The 11,812-nt window shown below is 45.0% G+C and overlaps 1 pseudogene; it reads right to left on the reverse strand.

Moving 5' to 3' along the window:
• Positions 1–259: 259 nt before the first annotated feature.
• LOC146784140 (lysyl oxidase homolog 1-like) lies at positions 260–6,333 on the reverse strand (annotated as a pseudogene).
• Positions 6,334–11,812: the final 5,479 nt, after the last annotated feature.

Genomic DNA, 11,812 nt, shown 5'->3' on the forward strand with positions numbered 1-11,812 from the left:
ACATGCTAGATAAAAACAGCAGAGAGGTTTTTAACTTGACGCGAGACACTGACTCTGAACTGTGCAGATTTTACCTTGGGAGTTTCAGTTATACATTAAATAGTAGATTGGGCAGATACTATGGTTATTTTTCACTTGTAAAGCATCTATGCTGGCCTAGAGACTGTTTACGGCACCACTTTCATAGTAGTATATAGGAGTGACAACATTTTCAGAAGGAAGGGATTCCTTCCAGCATCTACTATGAATAACATTGAATTCACAATTTCCCCCTTCCATTTTGGTTGAGTCTGAAGACTCTGCCTTTGTCGGTTCTAGTTAGTTGTGCTCTCTGATTATCCTGTCCTGCTTGAGCAAATTCTGGGCTCCTGGCTGCCAAATAAGGCTCCGGTCTGGGCACCACCAGATAAGGTTCTTGCTTTTGAAAGACAGGTCATAAGTACTGCTTGGGGTCCACAGGGTAGGATACTTGCTTTGGTACAGCAGGGTAAGGATCTAGGCTTGTAGAAATGTTGATATGGCTCTATGTTATGCGGTGGCATGTATGGCTTAGCTGGTCTGTGCCCAAGAGACTAGTATTGTTCATTGCTGCTTTCAGTCTACTGGTCCAAACTGGGGTCCTGAATGGGCTGGGCCTCACCCGTGCTACCACCCTGGAAGAGACTGTGGGTGTACAGCCGACACCAAGTCCATCTGCAGGCTGGGATGGTTGAGGAGGGGGTCGTATTGCACCTGTGGTTGCTACTGTGGAAGATAAAAACCCTGGATTATATAGCCACCTTTATCTTCTTCAAAGTCATCAAACCATGGCTGAGGTGGGTCAGGATAGAGACCTGGACTGCACCCAGTTCTGAAGTAAGAATAGCTCTTGTCGTAGCTAGGAAGCACCTGGGGATCATAGGTTTCATTCTGCTTGAAGTATTGCAGTTGAGGGAAGGCAGTCTACATGAAGGGTCCCAAAGAAGATGACAAGTAAGCAGGCTGGTGCTGATGACCTATGGATGGCCTGAAACACTCGCCTATGATACTCGCACTCATTGCCCCATCTCTCCAGTGCACCTGACCAAATTCAAATGTATGCCGCGTCTGTCCCAACACTGTGTCAGACCCAGAGTTGACTGGCTGTGAGGGAGCCTGCCATCTTGTGTTTCCTGTCACCCTTCAACTTTGTCCAGTAGCACTGTCTGGTGCGGGACCCTGAATGGGGTCTGAGCCACTGTTGACTAAACTGTGTCACTTACCATTTTTCTCCCACTGGATAATTTACCTCCACCGTACATTGTCCCCATTGCTGTCCTGGTCCTGCACCAACAGGGGGAACCCGAGACCCAGTGTCGGCTGGTGACATTTGGAAGTGGTGAGGTGTAAAGTTGTGAATGTGTGTCACGAGTGAGCCTAATTGACAAACGGGGAAATGGAGGGACTCTCGCCCCGAGGTTATTTTAAAAAAAGGACCAAATGGTGCAAGTTAAAGCAAATTTCAGAAAGTGAGAAAATGTATAAAGTAATTAGGAATGTGTTGTCTTGAAATATTTAAATTTATTTAAAACTGGTCCATTCTTACTGTATTCCTGCTTCCACCCATGCCATCTGGTTAGCCTGACTGCAATATTTTAAAACATTAGGATTAAAAATAATAGTTTGATGGATGTCACCATTCATTTAGCAACAAATAGGCTTTTCTTGAAAATGTAAGTTAAAGATAAGTAGCTCACAAATGTCATTGGCGCTCTCTGCAAACAAACAAATTGCTAACATTTTAAAGTGGCTTACCTTGGACTAGAAGAGCAACCCCCAGTAGGCGCTTCACAGCTCAGCAGCTCTGCTGAAATCAAATGCTTGTTTTCCCTGCAGAGAAACATAGACAATTACAAGCAAATGCGGGCCAGGAGAGTAGATCAAGTTACTCTCTCTCAGTCAGGCCGCCACCTCACCCTGGCCCTCGTCTTCTTATGGCCAATGTTTCACCAGGGGCATAGAAAATAAAATATCCAGCTCGGTGAGGGAGGCAAGTCGTGTTGGGTTCCAGAACACCTAGCTCGGGTTGGGGAGGTGGAAGATTAAAACATAATGCATAGCATCCGGTGGGAGCTGTAAAGAATCACTATTGGGGTAAATGTGGGATGCTAAAGGCGGGGGCGCGAAGGCTGTAGCCTCATTACTGTGGACAACAAAGGCATTATTCTGATTGTTTGCGTAACAACCTTTTTTTTTATTTCTTCTTGTGTCTTGCAAACTAGCCCTGGCTTGTGATATCGGCTGTGCTAAAGGTCATCACAAGAAGACTCTGTACATTTGTTATAATGAATGTCAGCGCCCGTTCCCCAATTCAAGATAGGAAATTAGTGATGGTGGTAAAACTGGCAAGCTCAGTGTGCAGAATGTGCATATAGCGTTAGCCATGTTCCCTCCGAGCTGAGCACATGTGCAGGAAATGATCACTAGAGCAGCACGTTAAATGAGCTTTTCCTGTGCCAGTGAAACTTTGAGCAGGAAAAGGCATTTTTCAGAGAGTTATGCACAGAACAGAAGGAAACAAAGGTAAAGTGGAACGGCACCAAACTCGTTCAGAGCAGAAAAAGTAAAGCAAGCTTTTAGTTTCCGTGGCCACTGCTCACAGTTCCAGTAAAGTTATGGCTTTCAGCATTCAAAATATTGCTGTAGCTCCCGGATGTCTCTGCAGACACAATCAGTCCCACCTTCACCCACGGGGAACTCCTTGGAGTAGTAAAGTTAGGACTCCTAACTTTACTACTCCAAAACTGGGAAAAATCCTAACTTTACGATTTTAGGTGTTCACAGAAGGCATTTAGGAGTCCTAAAGTTAGGAGTCCTAACTTTACTACTAGTAAATTGAGAAAAATCCTAATTTTAAGACTTTCGGTATTCACAGAAGGCATTTAGGAGTCCTAAAGTTAGGAGTCCTAACTTTACTACTACTAAACTGAGAAAAATCCTAATTTTAAGACTTTCTATATTCACAGAAGGCATTTAGGAGTCCTAAAGTTAGAAGTCCTAACTTCTGTGAATACCAAAATGAGTAAGTGCCTTCTATGAATACCAAAATGAGTAAGTGCCTTCTGTGAATACCAAAATGGTAGTAAGTTAAGGATTTTGTCTTAAGTTAGTTCTATGAATCGGGCCCAATGTGTTTGCAGTGTCCTCCACGTTCCCCCAACTTTCCCATTTGTCCGTCCATTTCCTTGTGGACTGGCCTAGCCTTCTACCCTCCACCTGGTCTCTCTGCTGTGAAACGTCTAGTCATCTGAGTTTGTTGCAGGCACCAAATTTACATTATTGTGTTTTGGTGCCATTTTCATAGGAGGTTGCACGCAGCGCAAGGAAGCCATGCGCTACGGCGCTGCAGGCATGCCATCAATATCCTTGTGTGTGTTTTGGTGCATTTTTATAAGGAAGTGGGGTACCAGTCTAGGAAGCTGGGTGGTAAAGTCCACTACACTGTGGTTGGCAGAGTATTTGTTCACTGCCCACCCCTATCTTGCAGTAGTGAAAAATGAATTTAACAGTTTTTCACTACCAGGAAAAGCAAATCTTAAAAGTACAAATGAAACATTTTTAATACACTGCACCCTGACCTTTGAGCTGGTCAAAGCCTACCCTGGGATGACTTATATGTATTAAAAAGGAAGGTTAGGGGCTTGAACAAAGATTTATTTTGCCACGTCAAAGTGGGATTTTAAAACTGCGCACACTTAAATAGCCCTATAAACATGTCTCAGGCTGACATGTTTATAGGGCTATTTAAGTGGGTGGCACATTAAGTGCTGCAGGCCCACTAGTATAATTTAATTTGCCTACCCTGGGTAGATGTAATACTACTTTACTAAGTATATACAAGTAAATTGAATATCCCATTTTGGTGCAAGCTAATTCTACCATGTTTAAAGCAACACTATCATTCAGCAACACTACCAAGACTTGAAAGCTGCCTCATGACCTGCAAGGAACCTCGGTGCTTCGCTAGTGTGGCAATCAGTGAGCGATGCCTCTAGCACAACTCCTTCTGTGATAGCTATTGTAGTCTTTAATTGTATTGGGACCATAATATAAGTGAGGTTTCAGTGTTAAGAATCTGCATGTTCCGTAACGATCACCAGCACTCACTGCTTCTGCAGCTCAACATTCTTAAATTGCACGATGGCAGTGAACAATAGCAGGCCAAACAATATAATGTCAAGAGAAGGGCAAGCCAATACTGATTACAGTCCCATGAGCCTGGCTCTAGAAGCCGCCCACGCCCGCATTGCACCATGCTGCGACTCAGCCAAATGAAATAGCCAATGTGCTCCTGTTTAACTTCCACATTAACCAAATTGTAAGGTGTGGTGGCTCTTCAGGGAAGCACCTCCATGTGCAACTGGCATTTCAGGGCATCATCTCCATTACAGCCCAAAAGTGCAGCGCTCCTGATTAATTTCTGCACTAATCATAGAGAACTGGTTCAGTTGCCCCACGACTGTGTATGTTGCTTGTTGCTTGCTGCGTCCAAGTATTGCTTTTAACTGTGGTGCTACACTAACTGTGGCTGTGTGCATTTACTCACTGAAATAACATAACCATTCTACATATTACTTAACTAACTGCTGCATTATTTTGTATGCTGCTGTACTGAGACGTTTTTTGATGCATGCTTTGTGTGTCCCACACTGCCAAACTACAGTTGTGTCTGAAGGCTGGGGTCGCCACTTAGTGTCCAGTCTGGCAAACCTTGCTGTGTGGGGATTCAGAGGTCATCATAGAGAAAGCAAATGCTAAAACGCAGGGTGCCCACTCAATTCCACCAGACTCTCAGCAAGAACTATCTGACTCAAGATGTCACCAAATCCCTCTCTATTCAGCCTGCAGTGCACATTGGGCAAGATATTAGGGTCCATTGAAGAATCCACCCTGCGGCGGGAAATAGAGAAGGTATCAGTTGAGCTAGACCTGCTTCATGTTTACCACCAGAAATTGTCCTCCAAGATAAAAGTCAATAAATCCACCACAACAGACCTGCGCCCCTCGCACCAAACCATGAAAGCCCAAATCACTCTTCTTATGGAACGAGTGCAACAACTGAAATATCAGGCAAAGGATTCTATAGGAAGTAGCAGGCAGAGCAGCATGCAAATAATAAGCCTTCGAAAGGGAACAGAGGAGTCCGACATGGTCAAGGGGGCACTTGCGAGCAGGTCCTTTAATGAAACCCACCCAGTCCCATTTAATGATGGGGTGAGTGGCAGCACTGCAATCAGTGGCATCTCTGATTGAAGTAGTGACATCTAATACAGACGTTATCAGAAACTCAGATCACCAGGAAAACATCTAATCCTAATTTGCTTCAGCGGGAGAATGTTGGGCTTCCAGCTGTAACCCCCCCCAAACTGCAGACAAAATTATTTGATCAAAATAATGCCACTCCCTTTCTTTTTTTCTTCTTGCTAGTCATGTTGGATTTAGTTATAACTATTGCTCAGCGTGATGGTAAACAACCTTTCAACCTCATTTGATGCTTTATGGATTTTGGAGGGGAGATGTATTGGGTGATCAGCTGTATTGTTTGGATGGCCAGCCATTGCTGGACTGGGCAGGGGATGGGGAGTGGGGAGACTGTTTTCTTGTTCTTGTCCTATGCTGCCTTGGCGCCCTGTGTTGGGTTTCTTGGTGGGGATGGTGAATGGGGCAGGGCTCCTTGTAGGTTTGCCAGGTGACTAGTCAGGTGACTATGGCAAATATGCACAATAGGTATAAATCGATGACATGGAACATTTGCAGCATTAGTTCTGTGAACAAATGGCATAATATCCTGATGTATGTTAAAAGGCGCGTTGTACATATCACCCTACTCCAGGAGTTGCATCTCACTCTGGCTGAAGCAGGCTGCCTTCACTGGCGGTGGCGGGATCAACTTCATGTGACTACATACTCGGCCATTGTGAGGGGACCCCTGCTCTGGGAGTGGGTGGGAGTTCCCTTGAGACTACCAAAATTGATGTAGATAAAGAGGGCCTATATGTCTTTGTGGACGGACAACTTAGTGGGAATCCCGTGGTGCTGAGCAGTGTTTACGCACCATACCACAACCGGACCACATTTCTTCACACCCTGTCAGCACAACTAGCTCGGCTGATGGGTGCACCGTACCTCATTGGAGGTGACTTTAATTGTTTTCTTGACACTTCCCTGGATTGTCCGACTCTTCTGCTTGTGGGGGCAGAGGTCCATAGAGCATCCACTGGTTTGGCCACCTGGATCTCTCACTGGGACCCCTGGTGCATACAACATCCCACTGACAGAGGTTACTCCTTGTTTCTGAACCTTTATCAGGTCCATTCGAGCATTGATTGATTTATGTGCTCCACATCTATTAATAGCTGTATTTGCACACTGAGGGGCTCATTTATGAGCCCCTGCGTCACTTTTGCGCCACTGGTGCGTCACTTTTTGTGACGCACCAGTGGCGTAAAACATGCGCCATGATGCGCCATATTTACAAAGTGACGCATCTACCTAGATGCGTCACTTTGTAAACCCCTGCGCTACATTATACCTGCATCAGGTATAATGTATGCAGGGTGGGCGTTCCCACGTAAGTAAGCATCGTAGAAGTGACGCAGTGAAATCTACGAGATTTCACTGCACCACTTCTAGGGTGCAAATGCGTCAATATCTTACGCCTGCCTCACAGCAGGCGTAAGACTGACGCAGGCCCTATCACATGGGGCTTGCCCCATGTGAAAGGACACATTGCTGGAGTTGCGTCACTTTTGTGACACACTCCAGCAATGCGTCACTTTTGCGCCTACAGATACGTCAGAAATACCGACGTATCTGTGACTCCTTGAGACATGATGCGTCATACTGTAAATATGACGCATCACTGGAGTCGCAGGGAGGGCACAGTAAAAAGTGACGCATCACTGTTTTCACGCAGTGATGCGTCACTTTTCATAAATGAGGCCCTGAATACTTAGGTCATACCCTATCAGACTATAGTCCTCTTGTTAGGTCTGGCATTTTGTGACATGTTTCCCCTGTCTTTTTTGCTTTCTGACCTCCTGTTTTGATGGTATGCCGGACTTTGTTTATGCTGGTTTAGTGTCTCTGTCAAGCCTGGGCGTAGTGGGCGTAGTGGGGCTACGTGGAGCAGCGCGTAGTGTGGCAAAATCTACGCACACTCGCGCGCTCCGCGTAACCCCACTACGCGCTGCCCGCCTTCCGCCCACCCTAATTTTAAAATCATTAAAAGAAGGTTAAAAGTAAATATAAACCACCTTACCTTCAGAGCGCCGTCCCGGGGCTCCCTCTACTTGCTGATGGTAACTTCTTCACGCAAATGCGCATACGCGGCGCGGACGCGTCCGCGCATGCGTATTTCTCGCGAGAAATGCGCAAGCGCAGGGGTCCGCGCATGCGCATTTGCATGAGGAAGTTACCGTCCGCAAGAAGAGGGAGCCCCGGGATGCCACGCTGAAGGTAAGGTAGTTTATTTACCTTTAACCTTCTTTAAATTATTTTAAAATTAGGGCGGGCCGGAGGCGGGTGGCGGGCAGCTCTGCTTCGCTACGGTGTGTGCGTAGCGCTGCCTGCTTCGCCTACTTCGTAAACGGCGAAGCAGGCAGCGCTACGTGCACTCCGTGGGCGAAGCGGAGCGCGACCCCCAGGGTTAGTCTCTGTGCACTTTTTTACTGCGATTGAGTGTTAAAGTAAGCCTGGGCCGTAAACTCCGCTCCGTTAGCGGAGTTTTCAGAGTTTTCTGCACTCCGTGGAGCTCACGGAGTGCAGAAAACTCAGATTTGCATAGTACAGAGGAGTTTTTTCTCCGCCGTGCTCCCGAATGGTAAGTTCGCTAGCGCAAGCTGCCGCTCGGGTAGAGTTTCTACCCGAGCTGCAGGAAGACCAGCGCGAATGGCAGTTTGCACTGCACTCTGCCAGTTGCGTAACTCAGCAGAGTTTTTTTGTCACTATTGCGGAGTTCTGCATAGCAAAACTCTGCGAACTACGCCCAGGCCTGTGCTAAAATGTAAGTGTTCTTACTGTAAATTGTGTTATGACTGGTTTTCCATGATTGGCATATTTGATTTACTAGTAAGTCCCTACTACAGTGCACTGTGTGTGCCCAGGGTCTGTAAACCAAATGCTACTACTGGGCCTACAGCACTGATTGTGCCACCCACTCAAGTTGATTTTCAAAGGTGTCTCAGAACAGCCACTGCAGTGTCTGCAAGCAGTTTTAACGGCCATGTTAACCTGGCAAGTGCACTCACTTGCCAAGCCCTAAACTTACTGCTTTCTACATGAAAGTCACCCTAATGGTAGGCCCAAGGTAGCCCCAAGGGCAGGGTGCAGTGCATGTGAAAAGTGGTACATGTAGTAGTGTGTTTAAATGTCCTGATAGTGAAAAACTGCAAATTTCGTTTTTCACAACTGAAAGGCTATCTTTCCCATAGGTAATCATTGGAGTTGCCTTTACAAATATAACTTTCAATTTGAAAAAGATAAGGAAATGGAGTTTAGGCTTCCTGAGCTCAGAATGTAATAACGCATCTTTTAGTAAAGGTGGATTTTCAACTGTGTGTGTGAAAATGCCACTTTTAGAAAGTGCATAAAGAACAATTGATGGACAGAATGCCAAACAATGTCAAACATTCACCCCAGTACAAAGATCTGGGCCTAAATCAATCATTTTTGTGCTCCCCATGCCATTCCAGTTTGGACTCAGCCATACGCAAATCAGTCTTGACCCTGCTCCCATGGGAATAGTCCAGCCTGAACTGCCAGGATAGGTCCTCCCTGGACCAGGAACAAGCATCCTGGAACCGGTTTCAGGGTAATATCCCTCATCAGCCAGGCTAGGTTGATTATAGTCGCATGGATAGCACGGGACTCACGTTTGAGCATACCCGTCCCACTCGGGTTGACAAATGCAAAAAGAACAATTGATGAACAGAATTCCATCATTTTTTTTGCTCCCCATGCTATTCCAGTTTAAACACAGCCATATGCAAATCTGTCTTGACCCTGCTCTCCATGGGAACAGTCCAGCCTGAACTGCCAGGCCAGGTCCTCCCTGGACCAGAAAAAGCATCCTGGGGCCATTTTCGGGGTATGATCCCTCATCAGCCAGGCTAGGTTGACTCTAGTGGCCTTAAAATCTATTTTTTTGTTCCCCATGCCATTACAGTTTAAACCCAAACATATGCAAATCAGTCTTGACCCTGCTTCCCATGAACCGGAAAAAAGATTCCTGGACTAAACCCAGATGTTTGTGACTGGGGGTGATGTTTGCATTGTTCAGAATTCCATCCACCATTTGTTCCTTTTATCCCTGAGAGGGTCGAGAGTGTTGTGTTCTAGGGTGCCAATTCACTTGTTTCTCTGGTAAGGCTAGGAGGGCAAGTGAGGCACTAAGCTAGTCGAACTCGAGCTCATAGATACTGAGGTTGTACGGTATTCCCAAGCACAGCCCTGTTCCTGAGCTGAACCCCTGCAACACAACTTTATAAATGATTTATAAATGATTTATTGTGTAAATTGAACAACCTTTTTAAAAAGTACATGTAGAAATGCATTCTATTATGTTTGTACCAATACGCATCTGCGTACCAATACACAGGCATTGGTGTAGAGTGACATTACATTGCATGTATCAGTGCTTTCATGCAACACACAAAAGGTGTTGTGAGCAATGCTTGCAATTTGCCTAATCAGTGGCAATCGCTCGGGGTAGCATTCCAACCCATCGTTCCTTTACCCACTGTGTCACGTCAGTTTAAACCCAGCCATAGGCAAACCAGTCTTGAGCCTGCTCCAGTAGGAACAACCAAGGCCGAACCAATTGAGCCACATCCTCTCTGAACTGAGTGCTTTCATGTTCATCTAAATAGTTTGAATCCTGCTGCATTTGAGTAGACACTTTGGGGCAGTCATCTATATTATTACTTATGGACCTGAGACTGCTGCTAAAATGTCTTAACCTAAAGAAGCTCAGCTAGGAAAGGAATTCACAAACTGATTTCTGAATATAAATTCTCCACTTAAAACTAATTTTGCGGGGGGCGGAGTCTGGCCACCGACTGAAATGGCCGCTTCTGTGTAGAGCTCCGGGGTTCCAGAGGGGAGAATTCTTCAATTCAGCTGTCAACAGGTGTCCTTGGAGCCAGAATGAAAGCAACATGAATCGGACAACAGTGCCATAACTTTGAGGCTATTTTTCACATGAGAAATTTCAGTTAACCAGCTCTTCAATTAAAATAAAATCCTGAAGTCCTTCTTTCCCTCAGCTGAGATTCACAAATCATTCTGCCAGGAAACAGTCAGCTGCTCAAGAGATAAATGACTTTCCTTGCTTTTAAACACAGAGGCAACTTCAGGGGAATTTAATTACTCTTGAACTTTGGTTGACTTCTTCACACTGGCAGAGAGGAAGGGCAGGTGTTTTCCTGTCAGGGGAGCCTGTGGAGGGATAATTAGAGCACCATTTCTGTAGCTGAGAGAGTCTGTGAAAAACAACTCATTCTGTCAGGAAATAGCTTGATTCTAAAGAGTTAAGAGAAATTCCCTTTCTTGAAGTGTAAAGACTGCTGTGTGTTTTTGAATTGTCTTTGAATTGCAGTTGTATTTCTCACAGACACAGGAGAAGCATAGACTCTGTTATGCAACATGGGAATTCCTGTCAGCAGAGTGTGTAGAGGGAATTTGGCTAAAAAAGGGAAAGCTGTGTGGCATTTATGACACACTGTTTTTCAGTAACCCCTGTTTGAAAACATGCAGCCATAATTTTTAGAATCCCAGAGGTCTGTGAAAAAAGGACTCATTCTGTCAGGAAACATTCTGATTCTAAAGAGTTAAGAGAAATTCCCCTTCTTGAAGTGGAAAGGCTGCTGCCTGTTTTTGATTTGTTTTTGAATTGCTCACATGACACAGGAGAAGCATATAAGAACGTTCAACTCTGAGGTATTTATCTCTCTCCATTTGACAGCTTAGTTTCTGCTATGTAACATGGAGATTCCTATTAGCAGAGAGTGTAGAGGGAATTTGGCTAGGCAGGGGAAAGCTGTGTGGCATTTCTGATACCCTGTTTTTTAGCACTCCTTGTTTGAAAACATGAAGCCATAATTTTTTAGAATCCCAGAAGTATGTGGATAAAACAACTCATTCTGTCAGGAAACACAGCAGGGGAAAGCTGTGTGACATTTCTGATTGCCCGGTGACTGTTTTTCAGCAACCCCTGTTTTAAAGACATGCAGTCATAATATGTTAGAATCCCAAAAGTCTGTTAAAAATTATTCATTCTGTCAGGAAACACAACCTGATTCTGAAGAGTTAAGTGGAATTCCCTTTCTTGAAGTGGAAAGGCTGCTGTGTGTTTTTGCATTACTCTTGTGCTTCTCACAGGGCGCAGGCGAAGCATATTAGAACTTTCAGACCTAAGGTATTTCTCTTCATTTGACAGCTTAGCCTCTGCTACATATTCGAGAAGACAAGGAAAGTCCTACCAGCAAAGGGTGCAGAGCGAACTTAGATAAACAGGGGAAAGCAGAGTAGCATTTCTAATTGACTGTTTTTCAGCACCCCTTGTTTGAAAACATGCAGCCATAATTTTTGAGAATCTCAGAAGTCTGTCCATATCCAAATATGTATTTGTGCTTATAGTGTTACTACCCAACTGCTTTGTGAGGTGACTGGATTTCATATTTGGTTAGTTGGCAGCACTTATTTCTTGTTTTCTCTAACATTGAAGTATAACAGTATGGCCAGTGGAAAACCTAATAGAAAGCCTCTGTTTACACAAGTAGTAGGGAGCACTCTA

Source organism: Triturus cristatus, chromosome 11, assembly GCF_964204655.1.
Source record: "Triturus cristatus chromosome 11, aTriCri1.1, whole genome shotgun sequence".
NCBI classification, from domain to species: Eukaryota; Metazoa; Chordata; class Amphibia; order Caudata; family Salamandridae; genus Triturus; species Triturus cristatus.